The sequence below is a fragment of the Myotis davidii genome, unplaced genomic scaffold (assembly GCF_000327345.1).
Source record: "Myotis davidii unplaced genomic scaffold, ASM32734v1 scaffold115, whole genome shotgun sequence".
In the NCBI taxonomy this organism is placed as follows: Eukaryota; Metazoa; Chordata; class Mammalia; order Chiroptera; family Vespertilionidae; genus Myotis; species Myotis davidii.
Window position 1 is genome coordinate 531,265 of NW_006291010.1, and position 15,002 is coordinate 546,266.

Consider the following 15,002-nt stretch of genomic DNA (forward strand, 5'->3'; position numbering starts at 1 on the left):
TTAAAAAGTTTGAGGACCTCTGGTTTAGGTCAACTGCTTCCAGATTAAAAAGAAATGTCAGATTGCTTTATTGTAGAGAGCCTTCTCACTTTTTTTCTCTAGAGTTCATACAATTGGAGTATTGACTCAAATCTAGGGGAACCATTTGTTCCCTTAAGCAACCTATAAACTGTGTTCCAGCTACCTGTAGCACACCTGCCACAAACCAGGGCTGGCATTTTCCTTATGGCGCATTGTTCTAATAAATAAGGCCATTATCTAAGGCAGAAAAAAAATGAGTGCATATAAAACAAAGTAAAATAAAGCAAATAAGAAAAACCTATTAGAAGAACAATTAAAAGTCTTAAGCATCGCCCAACATGGAGAGGTGAGATGCAATAATATGCTTTCCCCTCTCTGAAGCAACCCTAGATCTGATTTTTAAAGTTGCTGTAAAATAAAATGTATTTAAATAATACATCCCCCATCCTTTCCAGCAGTGAGGTGCTTGCCCCTTACCAATCTAGTTCTCAGCAGGCAGTCCAGCCTGATGAAGTATCAGCAAATGTCAGTTCCCACAGAGCAGTGCCACAGGGAGGCAACACTGAAGTGGCGACAGGCCTTTCAACGAACTATTTGTGCAGATTCAGTTTTGAAATAGGGATATGGTTGAGGACTGATGGGTATGTCATTGCCAGTGAGTTTATCTCCCCATCGCCTGTGGAAACAGAAGGGAGTCGTGCGGCAGTGATACAGAGGCTTTAAGTTGAGGAGTTGTGTGGATCTGGTCTTCAGGATATTTGTCTTCCTGTTTTCAAACAGTTCATTTTCAACTTAGCTGTCTTTTTTTTTAGCACATAGCCATTGAAGGGAGCCCAAGAGGTGCTCTTCCCTGTATTCTTTCATCTTCTATAGTGTCTTAGCTAAATCTTTAAAAATGAAGTTAATCCTGTTATATCACCTTATAACTCTCAATGACCTACTAACGCTTTCTGCGATGAAGTCAGAATTCCATAAAGTTTTAGGTGGGAAGGGCCCATCACCTCTCTGTCCCTAACATCACTTTGACTACGTTCACACATATCCCACATACTTTAGTCATTCCTCCAAGCACCCTGTGTTTTTAAAATGTGGTGCCATTGTCCATTACTCTTCCCACTAATACATTTTTTTCTCCTTCCATTTTTATTGCCTGTTAAAGTTCTTCAAGGATTTTTATTTTTCAGTATATGGAAACTAACAAAAAAACCTAAATCCCTTCTTTCCAATAATGGTGTATTATAAGTGTCTGTTTGTACATGATTAAAGCTATCATGTGTTTTTCATTCTCCAGCTCTTGATATACAAAGGACGCTCATTAAAGATATACTAGAGTCAATTAAAGAACATTCTTAACAATTTAGTAAAGAAGTTTGGGATTAAAGTTCCATAGAAATAATCCACCAAGTAAAAAAAAAAAGACATGAAAAATTCAATTTATGGTGCTGAAAAATATTCAGTAGCCTACACCGAACTGGGTTGAATTGTCAGGCCCGTTAAGATGAGATCCGTGGCAAAACTTCTTTGGTATCTATCCCATTTCTGAAAGCACTTTTCAAAAGAAGCTTTTCAGAGGATTAGAAGACGAACATCAGACAATGATGATGTTTTACTATTCTTTAGCTTTCTCTCAAGATTTTAGATATTTGTATTTCTGTACTCACCTCAATGTATGCAGTTTTTTATTTAAATATAACAGAACTGCCTTACAAAAGTGAATAAATATCTCTGGTTCTTATTTTCTATAACTAAAAGGAAGGGATTCAAGTGGGTAATAAATAATATGTCATATTTATATAATAATATGTAATGCAATCTGTGCTACATAACACTAAATGGTAAATGGAGGCATATGCTGTGCAGTGATAATACATCACCCAACAATCATGTGATCTAAGTGATGGAGTGCCTATTCTGTGTTTACCATGCAATGTGGTTTCCCCCATTTCACTCATTGAATCCTCAGAACAATTAATAAAGTTGGGTTTTCCCCATTTTACAAATGAGGAGACTGAATCTAGGGAGAATTGAGTAACTTGTCCAAGGTAACTTATATATAATTAGTAACTGAGGACTAGATAATCAGTAAAGTTGATACAAACACTACTTATTCAGAAAAAAGATGATAGTTGTTAATATTAAATATTGTAGCCAACTGGTATAACATTTAAAGAAAAGAGAGAAAATTAAGATTCCATTGGGGGAAAAAACTGAATAGTCAAAAAGTTGAATTCAGGGCAGTCTCTTTATGGCTTTATATTTGTAGGTTTCAAAAACAGTGACTGATACAGACAAGGGTATTGTTCCAATGTCAAGTGCCAGAGCAGGCTATGCTCAATCTCAAGATAGAGGGAGGGTGCTCTTTCTTTGTGGGTATGCATCTTGTTCAGCCTACCTCCACAGCCTAAGCTGCCTGCCATACCACATCAGTAGTGATAGTTTGTCTATGGGACCTCAACTAGCCAGTGTACCTGCCTTTCCAACTGGTCAGAGCCTAGTGACAAATGCTGTAAACCAGAAGGTGATTGTAAGTCCTGTTCATCATCTAACATAAATAACAACCAGAAGAACTTGGTTTATATTCTGCAGATGCTGAGTGCTTTTACTCTATTTTTTTCTTACAGGGCTTCCCAAACTTAACTGTGTTTAAAATTCTTTTTATATGTTGGTAAATATGGCTGGCTGGCTGCCTATAGCAATCCATGATGACTCTTGCTGCTTGCTTCCAGAGCCCTGAATTGAATATCTGGCAGAGCGCAAAATAAATTATTATTCCTTCAAAGTGAGTCATCCAGAAGTTCCACTGTCCAATGCACACACCTTTCACACACACACACACACACACACACACACATCCTTTGTACATTACTCATTGGGCTCATGGTCCACTGTGCTTTGAAATTTGTACTTGCCTGTCTAACTGTATGGAGTCTGATGACAGATGCTAAGTTTGTAATTCCTTAATATTTAAATATTAGAGGACCAGTGCACAAAATTCGTGCATGGGTGTGGGGGGAGGGGACCCCTCGGGGGATGTCTGACAGCATTCCTTTCGGCAGTCAGACATTCCTTTCGCAATCTGGGACTGCTGACTCCTAACCGCTCGCCTGCCTGCCTCCCTGATCACCCTTAACCCCTCTGCCTGCCTGCCTGATCACCCCTAACTGCCTCTGCCTGCTGGTCTGATCGCCCCTACTTTGCCCCCCTACTGGCCTGATCGCCCCTACCTTGCCCCCCTGCTGTGGCCGCCCTCTGCGGAAGGTGACCTGGTGGATCAGGGGAAGGCGCCACCCCCATTACCCCACTGCTGCTGCCACTGCCAGCCTGAGCCTGGGCCCTTCACAGCTGCACCTTGGCCCTTCATAGCCTCACATCCCCCAGCCTCACCGTGCATGTGCACACACCTGCTGCACATACAGCCTCCTGATGATCGGTCATTACATGTGAGGGCATGATGACTATTTGCATATTAGCTACTTAATTGCTCCTCTGCAAGCCTGATCGCCACTTAATTGCTCCTCTGGAAGCCTGATCACCTCAACCACCTCTGCCTTAGCCCCCGGCCTAAGCCACAGTCTGGCCTCCCTCTGCGGAAGGTGACCTGGTGGATCAGGGGAAGGCGCCACTCCCATTCCCCCAGCGCTGCTGCCACTCCCATTACCCCACTGCTGCTGCCACTGCCAGCCTGAGCCTGGGACCTTCACAGCCGCACCTTGGCCCTTCATAGCCTCACATCCCCCAGCCTCACCGTGCATGTGCACACACCTGCTGCACATACAGCCTCCTGATGATCGGTCATTACATGTGAGGGCATGATGACTATTTGCATATTAGCTCTTTATTATATAGGATAATGATCAGTATGACATGTAGAACATTTTATTTTTCTAAATTACTTTTTGATGTGACTGAATCCAGATATCATTATATCATTATTAGGGGCCAGAGCATGAATTTCTGCACCTTGAAAGGAACTGTGGGCTGCAAGGCTGCGGTGGGCACAGAGGCAGGTCTGGGCCCATCCTCCATGTCCCTGCCTGGCCCCTCCCGCTGCGGCCCCTGGTCCCGTCTGCCGGCAGCCCTGCTCCCATCACTGCTACCCCCGCTCATACCAACTGATGACATGGAGTGATTGGGGCTGGCACCAGCAGCAGGTGTGAGCAGGGCTGTTGCTATCAGTGGGTGTAAGAGGCAGCTGCTGATCTCAATCGCCCCTCAGGAGCAGGGAGAGGTGGAGAAACCTTGAGGGACGATTGGGGCTGGCAGCCGCCGCTCGCACCCATTGATGGTGCTGAGCAATCAGGGCTGACACCAGGCGCCAACAGCAAGTGCAAGCTCCGAGTGGGACTGTGATGTGTGGGAACAAAGAATTTTCATTATCCACCAGTGGCTCACCCCAATGACAGCAACCAGTGCCCCGCCTTGGTATGACGCCCCCACTTAGGTACTCCATCATCCCACCACAGCCGATGCCCACCATGTACTGTGCATGCCCCCTGGTGTTTGGCACATGTCATAGCAACCAGTTGTTCAGTTGTTCTGCCTTTCAGTCTATTTGCATATTACGGTTTTATATAACTAGGTGTACCGGTTAATAATGCAGATTTTTTCAATAGATGGAGTTACACATATATTGATATATATGCGATTTGATATGTAGGCTATTTTGTTGTATTGACAACAAGCTTCAAAACTTCATATGTCAAATTTTCTGCAGGTGTTAACATCATAGATATTTTTAATGCTTAAAATGTTGAATTTTGTGCCAAAAAAAGAGCATTTGCGAGAAGTTTTAATTCATTACTTTATTTTGAAGAAAAAGTTATCGTATACTTCAGGAAGCTTATGGTGAATATGCTCCATCTCAAGATACTTGTGAATGCTGGTTTAAATGCTTTAAAAGTGATGCTTTCTATGTGAAAGACAAAGAACACCCAGGTCAACTGAAAAAGGTTGAAGACCAACAATTACAACCATTATTGGATGAAGATGCATGTCAGACTCAAAAAGAACTTGCAGAAAAATTAAACATTGCTTAGCAAACAATTTCCGATCTTTTACAAGCAATGGAAAAGATTTTAAAGGAAGGAAAATGGGTGCCACATCAACTGAACAAAAGACAAATGGAAAACCCAAAAGTGATCAGTAAAATGTTGCTTCAACGGCACGAAAGAAAGTCTTTCTTGCATCAAATTGTGACTGGCGATGAAAAGTGGGTTTATTTTGAGAATCCCAAATGCACAAAATCATGAGTTGATCCAGGTCAACCATCAGCATCGACTGCAAGACCAAATCGCTTCGGAAAGAAGACAATGCTCTGCGTTTGGTGGGATCAGGAAGGTGAAACTGTTAGTACCAACAACAAATAATCAATTTGAACCATGCTTTGATCTTAAAACAACCAGAATGTGCTAGAAGACACGGCAAACTAACTTTGCTTCATGACAACGCACCATCACACACTTCAAAACCAGTTAAAGACACGTTAAAAGAAGTAGAATATTGGGTCTCTGAATGGTCTGCCTCAATACAAGGAAAGTTCTATTGGGATGGTATCCACAAATTACCTGAAAGTTGGGGGAAATGTGTAGCTAGCGATGGACATTACTTTGAATAAAGCACTTTTGATGTTTCTCTTGAAATTATTGGGTCTTCTTTGATTATAAAATCCTCATTATCAGCTGGTTAATGGTTAATCCATATTATTAACCAGTTAATGTTAAGCCGCATTATTAACCGGTTAACACTTAACCCGCATTTTTAACTGGTTAATGTTTAACCCGTATTATTAACTGGTTAATAGTTAATCTGCATTATCAACTGGTTAATAATTAATCTGCATTTTTAGCCAGTTAATAGTTAATCTGCATTTTTAACCGGTTCATGGCTAATCCATATTATTAGCTGGTTAATAATTAACCCAAATTATTAACCGGTCAATGATTAATCCACATCAGACCCTAAGAAGTCAAGGGAAATGCAGTAGTGTAGGTGTGAGACCCATCAGCATTGAGTGGGTGGATGAGATGAGTGCTGACACACAAAAGGGGAAAGCCCAGAAGACTATGACCAGAAACTCGCTACATTTCATGCATCAGGAGGGTGTAGAAAGGAAGACCAGTAAATGAGATCAGGATTCACTCAGAGCGGCTGTTACAGACCTGTAGCCTTAGAGCTATGTTTGACTTGCAGATGTGTTTTGCAGAGCAGGCAAATTCCTTTTAAAATATGTGATTCAATATTTAAAAATAGCAGAAAATGTAGAAATACTGGGCCCCTATTCCTATGTTGGAATAAATGAGCTCAAACCTCTTGAGGGTGGAGGGCAGCCACTCTCCAGTTGGTCAAAGGTCCCACCTACTCCTTGGAATTTCACCTGCTGAGACCCCACCTGCTTTCACCTGTGTGTTACTGGCCTGGCTCTGGGATCTGTGTTTGTGACTCCTGCTTCAGAACGGTGGGAAAAGGTGAAAAGGAAATAGGGAACTCCGATATTTAATTCCTGAGAAAGATGATTTACAAGGGAAAGAAAAGGATAATCACTGTCTCATATGCTGCTGCTTTAAAAGGAAAAGAAATAAATAAAGAATAAGCAAAGACTATGTGATTTAAAACTTGGTAATTTTTGAAAAATATTCATTCAATGGAAAGGAAATGACATGCAGGTTGAGATTAAAAAATGAATGGAAAGTCGGGAAGTAAAAATAACACCTGCAAAGTCTATAGCTTGACAACACAGGAAATAAAATCCTTAACCCATTCCTTTCTCTGTCCAGAGAATGTTTAAACTATTTTTTGCTTCTTCAAGATACACAATTCCTCCTGGTCATCAACCCATGCGATTTGTTGATGAATCTTACTCATTCTTGAACCCTCTCAGAAGGTCAGGTCCAACGTAATCAAGATAAGAATGATTCCGAGTCCATGAGAGTTATTAATGTTGAAATAAAACCAAATACCTGCAACATTTAACTTTAAAAGAATATATATTAAATAGTTGTGCTGAGAGATATTTGGAGAAGTAACCTTTTCATTCACTGTATTTTTCTACTGTGAAGTTTTAACTTGTCTCCTATTCCCTTCCTCCCACATACACACATATACATATATTTATATTATGTATTCTAAGTCACAGTTTTTTGACATGTTAGCATCTCTAAAATTAGGAAGAGTTTCAAAACCCAGAGCAATATGTAATTACCTTGTAACTTTCTAACATAGTCTGTTTTCCAGGAACACAGTGAAGGAAACTGTCTGTGACTGTATTACAAATAATTTCTATCTCCTGGGTCCCGAAGGAGATAGACTATGAAGGGAAAATCAAATGAAATATGTGTATTAATTTTCAAACAGTTTGAAGTGGCTTGACTTTAAATGCCTGATTGATCATGATAGTTATTTCCAAGTTGGAATAGATGTCTGCCTGTTGGCTTCTGAGACAATAGTGATGTTGAGTTTAAGATACGTGTATTTGCTTTTTTTCTGTAATAAAAGTGACAGGCCCAAGAAACGAGGGGGGGCTGGGAATTCTCCTGCTATTTTAAGATGCTGTGGAGCTCACTGTGTTTTTGTGCCATCATTAATCAATTGTCTGAAAATAGAGAAGGAAGGGAAGGAAGCCTGCAGACCACTTAATGCGCCTCACTTTAGCACAGCAGCAAAGATATCAGACTTCCTGAATGCCTGCCTTTGTGAGAGTCTCCACATAATTAATGTGTTTTGGAAGTTCAGTCTAAAAGTTTTCAAATCTGGAGGAAGAAGTTGTGTAACATCATTGAAATTGCCTATGTATTCCCACCAGGATAATGTGTGTCAGCTATTACCAGGAAATTATGTTTCATTATACTATAGAAACTGACAGATCTCCACTGTATATTTCAACTGTGTGTTGCTAAATTTTAACTTTAAGAGAATGCAATATGAGAGCGCTAACATGTTCATACATAGATCATTTCTGTAGAGAATGTCTATAACTTAAACTACGTGATCCAGCAATCGGATTTACAGCTCTAATGATCACATCATGATAAAATTGTTTAGTATTTTATGCTCTACAAAGCATTGACCTCAATTATCATGTTCAAACTTGGACAATTATTTAAGGGAAACAAAGATCTCCAGTTAAGTATTACACTACTGTGGATACTTAGTAAAGAAGCCAGTCCAAGTTATATTTAGTCTCTTAAAGTATTATTGCCAGCAATCTTCAATGAGGTGTTTTTATGGTATCTGATGTACTATTTTAATACTGCACTATCTTGGATTTCTATATGCATTTTTTTATCTTTATTAGAAAGTAAGACAATTCTGGTTGAAAACAAAGGAAAAGGCTATACATTAGATGAAGAATGGTTTTACAAATGCAACGCAAATGTTTGCAAAAGCCACCCTTTGCAAAATGGCACATTTCCACTCACTTAGTATTCAAGTACATTATCCACCTGACAAGATAGTAAAATATCTCACTCATCTTTTCAGGGCTAATTTTTCACATTTTAATAATTGTATTAGTCCCTAGAAATGCCCTTTAAAACTTTCCAAAGAGTACTAATAACTTAAAGATTAATTACATGTCATCTTTGAGGTCAAAGAGTTTGACTGGCTTTTAGTTATCTGAATTAAAATGCATCTGCTCTGAAAAGAAGGCATAGTATTAAAATTCTGTCCTCTTTACCAACCTTAAGTTCTTGTTTATTTAAAAAAAAAATAGACATAAACATTAACTCATGTCATTGACAACTAAATGAGAAGGAGGTGGCACAATGCATGCTGGTAAAGAAATCTGATACAGAAGGATATCTTCAAGGGAAGACGATTACCTCCTGAACCTATGTAGCTTAGTTTGCTAACTGGAGAACCAATAAGACGTAGGCCACTTACGACAAGTCTTCTCTCTCTAAAATCCTCATGTTGGTGTCAAGGAGCATAACCTTGAAATTTAGTTGAGCAAGAATCCTATATAATAAAAGGCTAATATGCAAATAGACCAAACGGCAGAATGACCAGTTGCTATGATGCGCACTGACCACCGGGGAGCAGACGCTCAATGCCAGAGCTGCCCCCTGGTGGTCAGTTTGCTCCCACAGTCAGAAGCCAGGCTCACAGCTGGAGAGCGCAGCAGTGGTGGTGGGAAGCCTCTCCTGCCACCACAGCAGCGCTAAGGATGTCTCCCACCTCCGTGGCAGTTGGACTCCCCCCAAGGGTCCCGGACTGCAAGAGGGTGCAAGCCGGTCTGCGAGACCCTTCCCCCCCAATGCACAAATTTCGTGCACTGGGCCTCTAGTTTGGGAATAAGAAAATAAATGAAAAATAGATATCTGAATGGATAATTGGGGGACTTTGAGAAGTATCAGGTAAAAGCAAAGGGAGAGAGAAGAAAGGTCTAAAGGTCTGTTTTGGTTTTTAACTAATTCTGACTTAAATGTGTCTATAGAGGCAGCAAAAAATGAATAATAACAAATGTAGAAGAAAAAAATCGCAATAGAATTGTTTGAATCAAAACTATTTAAATTTACATTAATGCATTTTGAATATGACCTCTGGTGAATTATATATCCATTTCCTTTCATTTTCCTCCTTTCAGATTAGAAGATGGATTATTGTGAGGATCAGGGTGACTATGTAAAAATAGCTACATGAGTCTTCCTATGGTAGATCCTAAATAACTAGTAACTCTTATTAGAACAATTAATTTTCTAAAATTCCAGATATTGTTTTCCAAGAATTATTAGTGGTTTTTTTGTTTAAAACTTTTAGTTTTAATAAAAAAATATAGTCAGGTGAGCGGTGCTATGTTAGCATGATTTTGTAAATCTCTGTGGTCATTTTCACTACCAATTTGGGAAAATTAGTTTGTCTTTCCAAGGGTATATTTCTCTCATCATAGGTTCTTGTAGCCCAACCTCTAAGGCTGACTCCTTTCCTTTCTCTCTTTGTTTTAAAATATATTTCTATTTAGTTCAGAGAGGATGGGAGAGGGAGAAAGAGATAGAAGCATCAATAAGAGAGAATCACTGACTGGCTGCCTCCTATACAACCCCTTCTGGGGATTGAGCCCAGAATCAGGACACGTGGCCTGACCTGGAATAGAACTGTCATCTCCTGGTTCATAGGTTCATGCTCAACCACTGAGCAACCCAGTTGGTGACTCCTTTTCTTTCTTCATAAAAAAAAAATGCTTTGGGGAAAATGATATTCCTCCTTGGAATTCTGTAACTTAACAGAGAGACTTTGCCAGTCAGCGTTGCCAGTTTTCCCTTGGTCCTGGCACACAAAACAAGAACTGGTTTCCAAGGGAAAGCATGCAGTACTCTGTATGCAAAGTAGTATTTTTACATAGCTCTGAATGTCACATCCAAATGTAAAGCTGCCTGTTGCCTCAAGTGTGAAATTCATTCTCCTTTAAGTTTTGTGTTTCTTTGCAACTGCTGATGCTGGTATTTGGGGATTGCTGGGCAGGGGAAGCACATATGACAGGGTTCAAAGCGGTAATGACTGTGACCTCTCCAGCTGTTACCTCTGTCTCCAAGAAGGAGGTTTCATGTGGAAGCTACCCCTGGGCCAAAGCAGTAAGTCAAGGGAATGAACATGTTTATTTATTTTTTTTGTCTTGATGTTATTTTACAATCTCTTCCAGGTTGTAGATTTTTCAATATGTCGTCATCACCAGTGTTTTGGGAGAGCCCATGTTTAAAATGACATGGTATCTTTTATCATTTGAACTCAAATATATAATAGATTGGACATCCAGTTATTTTCAGATTTCTCTACCTGAGAGCAGTCTGCTGAGTGATTAGAGTTTGGTTTTTAGGAAGAATGTTAGCATATTTATCTTTGCTCACTTATAGAGTAGTATCCTGGGACCAATGTCCCAGTTGGTAATTGTCCATGAGGATTTAAAGATACTAACCAGTTTTCTAAATGCATTTTGTCTTGTTTTGAGGTTGATTTCCGCTCAGAGTGCCAGTTGAGGATAACAAGGCTACTAGAGAGTCTGCCTATTTGTCGTGATGCCATACAGTTTCCATCTGGGTCCAGTTGGCCCGTGCCTGGATCCCTTTTCATCTTCCCACTGCTCTCCTGTAATGGCTGCTGCTCCTTTAAACTATCTTTTCTAATGCAGAATGTCAATGACAAGAAACTAGTGTCTCTGAGGTTAGATCCAGGCGTCCCTTTTAGGGAAAGCACCTAATCAGAAATCTGGATTTTTAAATCTATTAATTGTCACAATTGTATGAGGTGCTGAGAACTATATCTCACATGAGAATAGCAAAAATGAGAATAAGCGCTATAATCAAGGACCACAAAAGGAATGTAAAAAAGTATCCTTTATTTAGAGAGGGAAGTTATTCACCATAATGATGGGCAAGATTGTGTAGTTATTGCTGTGCAACACATTTCCTTACAATGTGATGACACAAAGCAACCACTATTTATTATTTCTCCAGGACTCATGGATAGTTGGAAAGTTGTGCTGGTCTGGGCCATACTCAGTAGACTCCCTCCTGTATCTGCGGTCAGCTGGTAGGTCAGCTAGGGCTGGCTGGTCCAACGTGGCCTCTTAGGACTAATCTAAGAACTGGCACACCGTCCTTCTGCTGCAGACAAAGCAGTCACAAGACCACCCATGATGCAAGGGGTGGAGACGTAAGCTTTGCCATTTGAAGAGAATCACATTGCAAAAGACAGGGATATAGGGCTAGGAGAACTGGGGACATTTGTACAATGTATGAACCACAGTTGCTTTCTCAGATTATGAAGGGCAGTATTGACACCCCTTCCCATATTAGATCTTATCAACTCTTTTATTCCATTTTTCAAAAGTGAGATGTGAGGCTTTGAATAACCTCTAGCCCTCATCGAAGTTAGCATTTGACAACAATAACTAGATAGCTCCATATTGTTGTTTTGTACAAGTTAATATACATTTCTACAACACTTGGATTAATACATATATATTTCTTCATTAATTGGTCTTGATTTTTAAATTGGTCTCTTCTGAAAGTGTTTCTTCTTTTTCCTCCTTTCTTTTCCCTTTCATATAAATGTATATGTATGTATATGAATACATACACACACACACTTTTCCTCTGCCACTTTTGACAGCATGCTAGCATCCTTGCTTTAATTTGGCCCTCTGAGGCACCATCTTCACTACTGATTATTCTAAAGGTCACTGCCCAAGGAGGAGGAGATGTTATCTGCCTCACCAGGGCCAGAGTTACTCTACAGAGGCTGGAGATGTTAATCAGAGGTTTATACGCCCTTCGTGTGGTAGTGCTAATAGAAAATCCATAGGCTCAGCCATAGGGGGCTTAAAATCTGGTCCGTAATTTTGCACCTGGGGTAGCTGCATTTACAATCCTCCACCGGCTACAATGTTGTCATCCACATTAAGAATTTAATGAGCACCAACAGGCCTAGTTATGTTCGGAACACAGAGGTAGCCATATCCCCTTCCCAGCAAGCTGTTGCATGATTACAGGGTGCCTGGTGCGCACGAGGACCTGGGACCTCCCCATTTTTACTGACTTCGTAAATCTACACACAGACCTCACTTTGGGGCTCATATTATTAAGAGGAGACTACAGAGGAAAAATAAACCCCATTTGGTCAAGTAAATGGCATGCCTGCTTCTGTAGCTACGTATGGTTTATTACTGCTCTGTGTTATTTCCAGCAGTGATCAGAGGGGACCTCTAAGACATCTGAAACTGCTGATGTCTCTTGGGCAGTTTCAGAATAATACAGATTATAAATAATTCTGCCTATGTACCCTATGTCTTTAGGATTCCTTTTGCCTACTGAATATGATGTTGGCCGTGGGTTTGTCATATAAATTCCTTTAGGAATATTTGTATGAAAACAGGCTATTTGGATATTTGTCCCCTGAGAGAGCTTTTGCCTATTCTCCCCAGCCCCCGCCCCAAGTCAGAATGACCTGTTTTCCATGCCGTAATCATTTCCACAGCCAAGTGAAGATTTGTGAACTGTAGTGAGGGACACACCATAGGCAGATAAACTTCTAAGAAACCTTTGTGATCTTGCTGAAACTTACTTTGTTTGTTTGTTTGTTTTTAATCGTGTTTGTTCATTGAGGATTCAAAGTTGGCTTTTGCAACTGCAATTCAGGGTGTAAGTGTGGGAGAGTGTTCACATTAAAGTGACATTTTATTGTACAACAGGTGCATGCCTTTTATGGATATCACCTCTCTGTGTGCAACAGAAGTTACATATTAGAATCAGTAAAATATATGATCCCTTTTAGTTAATATTGTTTTTATTCTCCAAAGACATTTAAAATATGAGCTGCTATATTCAGGCTTTACTTTTTGTCTACTACCATTTTGAGGGAAAAATTTTTTTAAGAAGTATCAAATACCACATGAATGTGCAGTTAAACTATGGTTTCTATTTGGAATGCAGAAATGTGAGTATGCACCAAGGTTTGCAAAACCACCTGTACAATTTTATTCCAGCATTTTACAAAGTGTTTTACTGAAATATCTGTTAAAAATACAACTCCATGTCCCTTTGTCAGTTCTGCTGAGTCAGACCCTGAGAGTAGAGGTGTGGTGTCTCCACGTTAAGTCAATCAGTTTGTTATTTCTTATGCTATTAAAGTTTGAGAAACACTGCTGAGTTTATCTCAGAATTCAATTTGATTATTTTTTAAAATTGAAATCATTATTTTTTATTGAATTTACTAGGGTGACATTGGTTAATAAAATTATATAGGTTTCAGGTGTACAAGTCTATAATACGTCACCTGTATATTGTACTGTGTGTTCTCCTCCTAAAGTCAAGTCCCCTTCCATCACCATCTATCCTCTCTTTACCCCCCCTTACCTCCCTGCACCCTTTTTTTCCTCTGATGATCACCATACTGGTGTCTAGGTCTATGAGTTTGTTTTTTGATTAATCCCTTCACCTTTTCCACTCAGCCCCCCATCTCCCCTCCCCTCCCCTCTGACAGCTGTCAGTCTGTTCTCTGTATCCATGATTCTGTTTCTATTTTGTTTGCTAGTTTATTTTGTTCATTAGATTCCACATATACCACTAAGAAAAATCATATGGTATTTGTCTTTCTCTTACTGGCTCATTTCACTTATAATAATACTCTCCAGGTCCATCATGCAGTCACAAATGGTTTCTCTTTTTTAGGGCTGAATAGTATTCCATTGCATAAAAGTACCACAGTTAGTAGTATTTCATTGTTTAAATATACCACATTTTTTTAACCACTTATCTTCGGAAGGTCACTCGGGCTGCTTCCAAAATTTGACTACTGTAAATAGTGCTGCAATAAATGTAGGAATGCATATATTCTTTCGAATCAGTTTTTTGGGTTTCTTAGGTTATATTCCCAGAAGTGGAATTGTCTGGCATTTCTCGGATGATTAGTGACATTGAACATGTTTTTTATATGTCTATTGGCCATTTGCATGTCCTCTTTGGAGAATTGTATATTCGGGTCCTTTGTCCATTTTGTAATTGGATTCTTTGTTTGTATTTTGTTTTGAGTTCTATATGTTTTTTTAATAAATTTTGGATATTAACCCCTTATCAGATATATCAGTGAATAAGTTCTCCCATTCAGTGGGTTGTCTTTTCATTTTGTTGATGGTTTCCTTTGCTCTAAAAATCTTTTTAATTTTATTTAGTCCCATTTGTTTATTTTTCTTTTGTTTTCCTTGCCCAAGGAGATATATTAGCAAGAACATCTGACAAGAGAAGTGTGAGATTTTACTGCCTATTTTTCCCTTCACCTTCTTCTAGGATTTTTATGGATTTGAGTCTAACATTTAAGTGTTTAATCCATTTTGAGTTTATTCTCGTGTATGTTATAAGAAGGTGGTCTAGTTTCTATATTCCTTCCTTTTTTCCTTCCTTCCTTCCTTCCTTCCTTCCTTCCATCCTTCCTTCCTTCCTTCCTTCCTTCCTTCCTTCCTTCTTTCTTCCTTCTGTTTGTCCTCTGTCTCTACT

The 15,002-nt window shown here is 39.5% G+C and overlaps 1 protein-coding gene across 1 annotated transcript in view; it reads left to right on the plus strand.

Annotated features, from left to right (window-relative positions):
* The window catches only part of LOC102754628 (multiple epidermal growth factor-like domains protein 6), a 113,460-nt gene that overhangs the window by 34,106 nt on the left and 64,352 nt on the right, over window positions 1-15,002 (plus strand). The gene's annotated exons all lie outside the window — the stretch shown is intronic.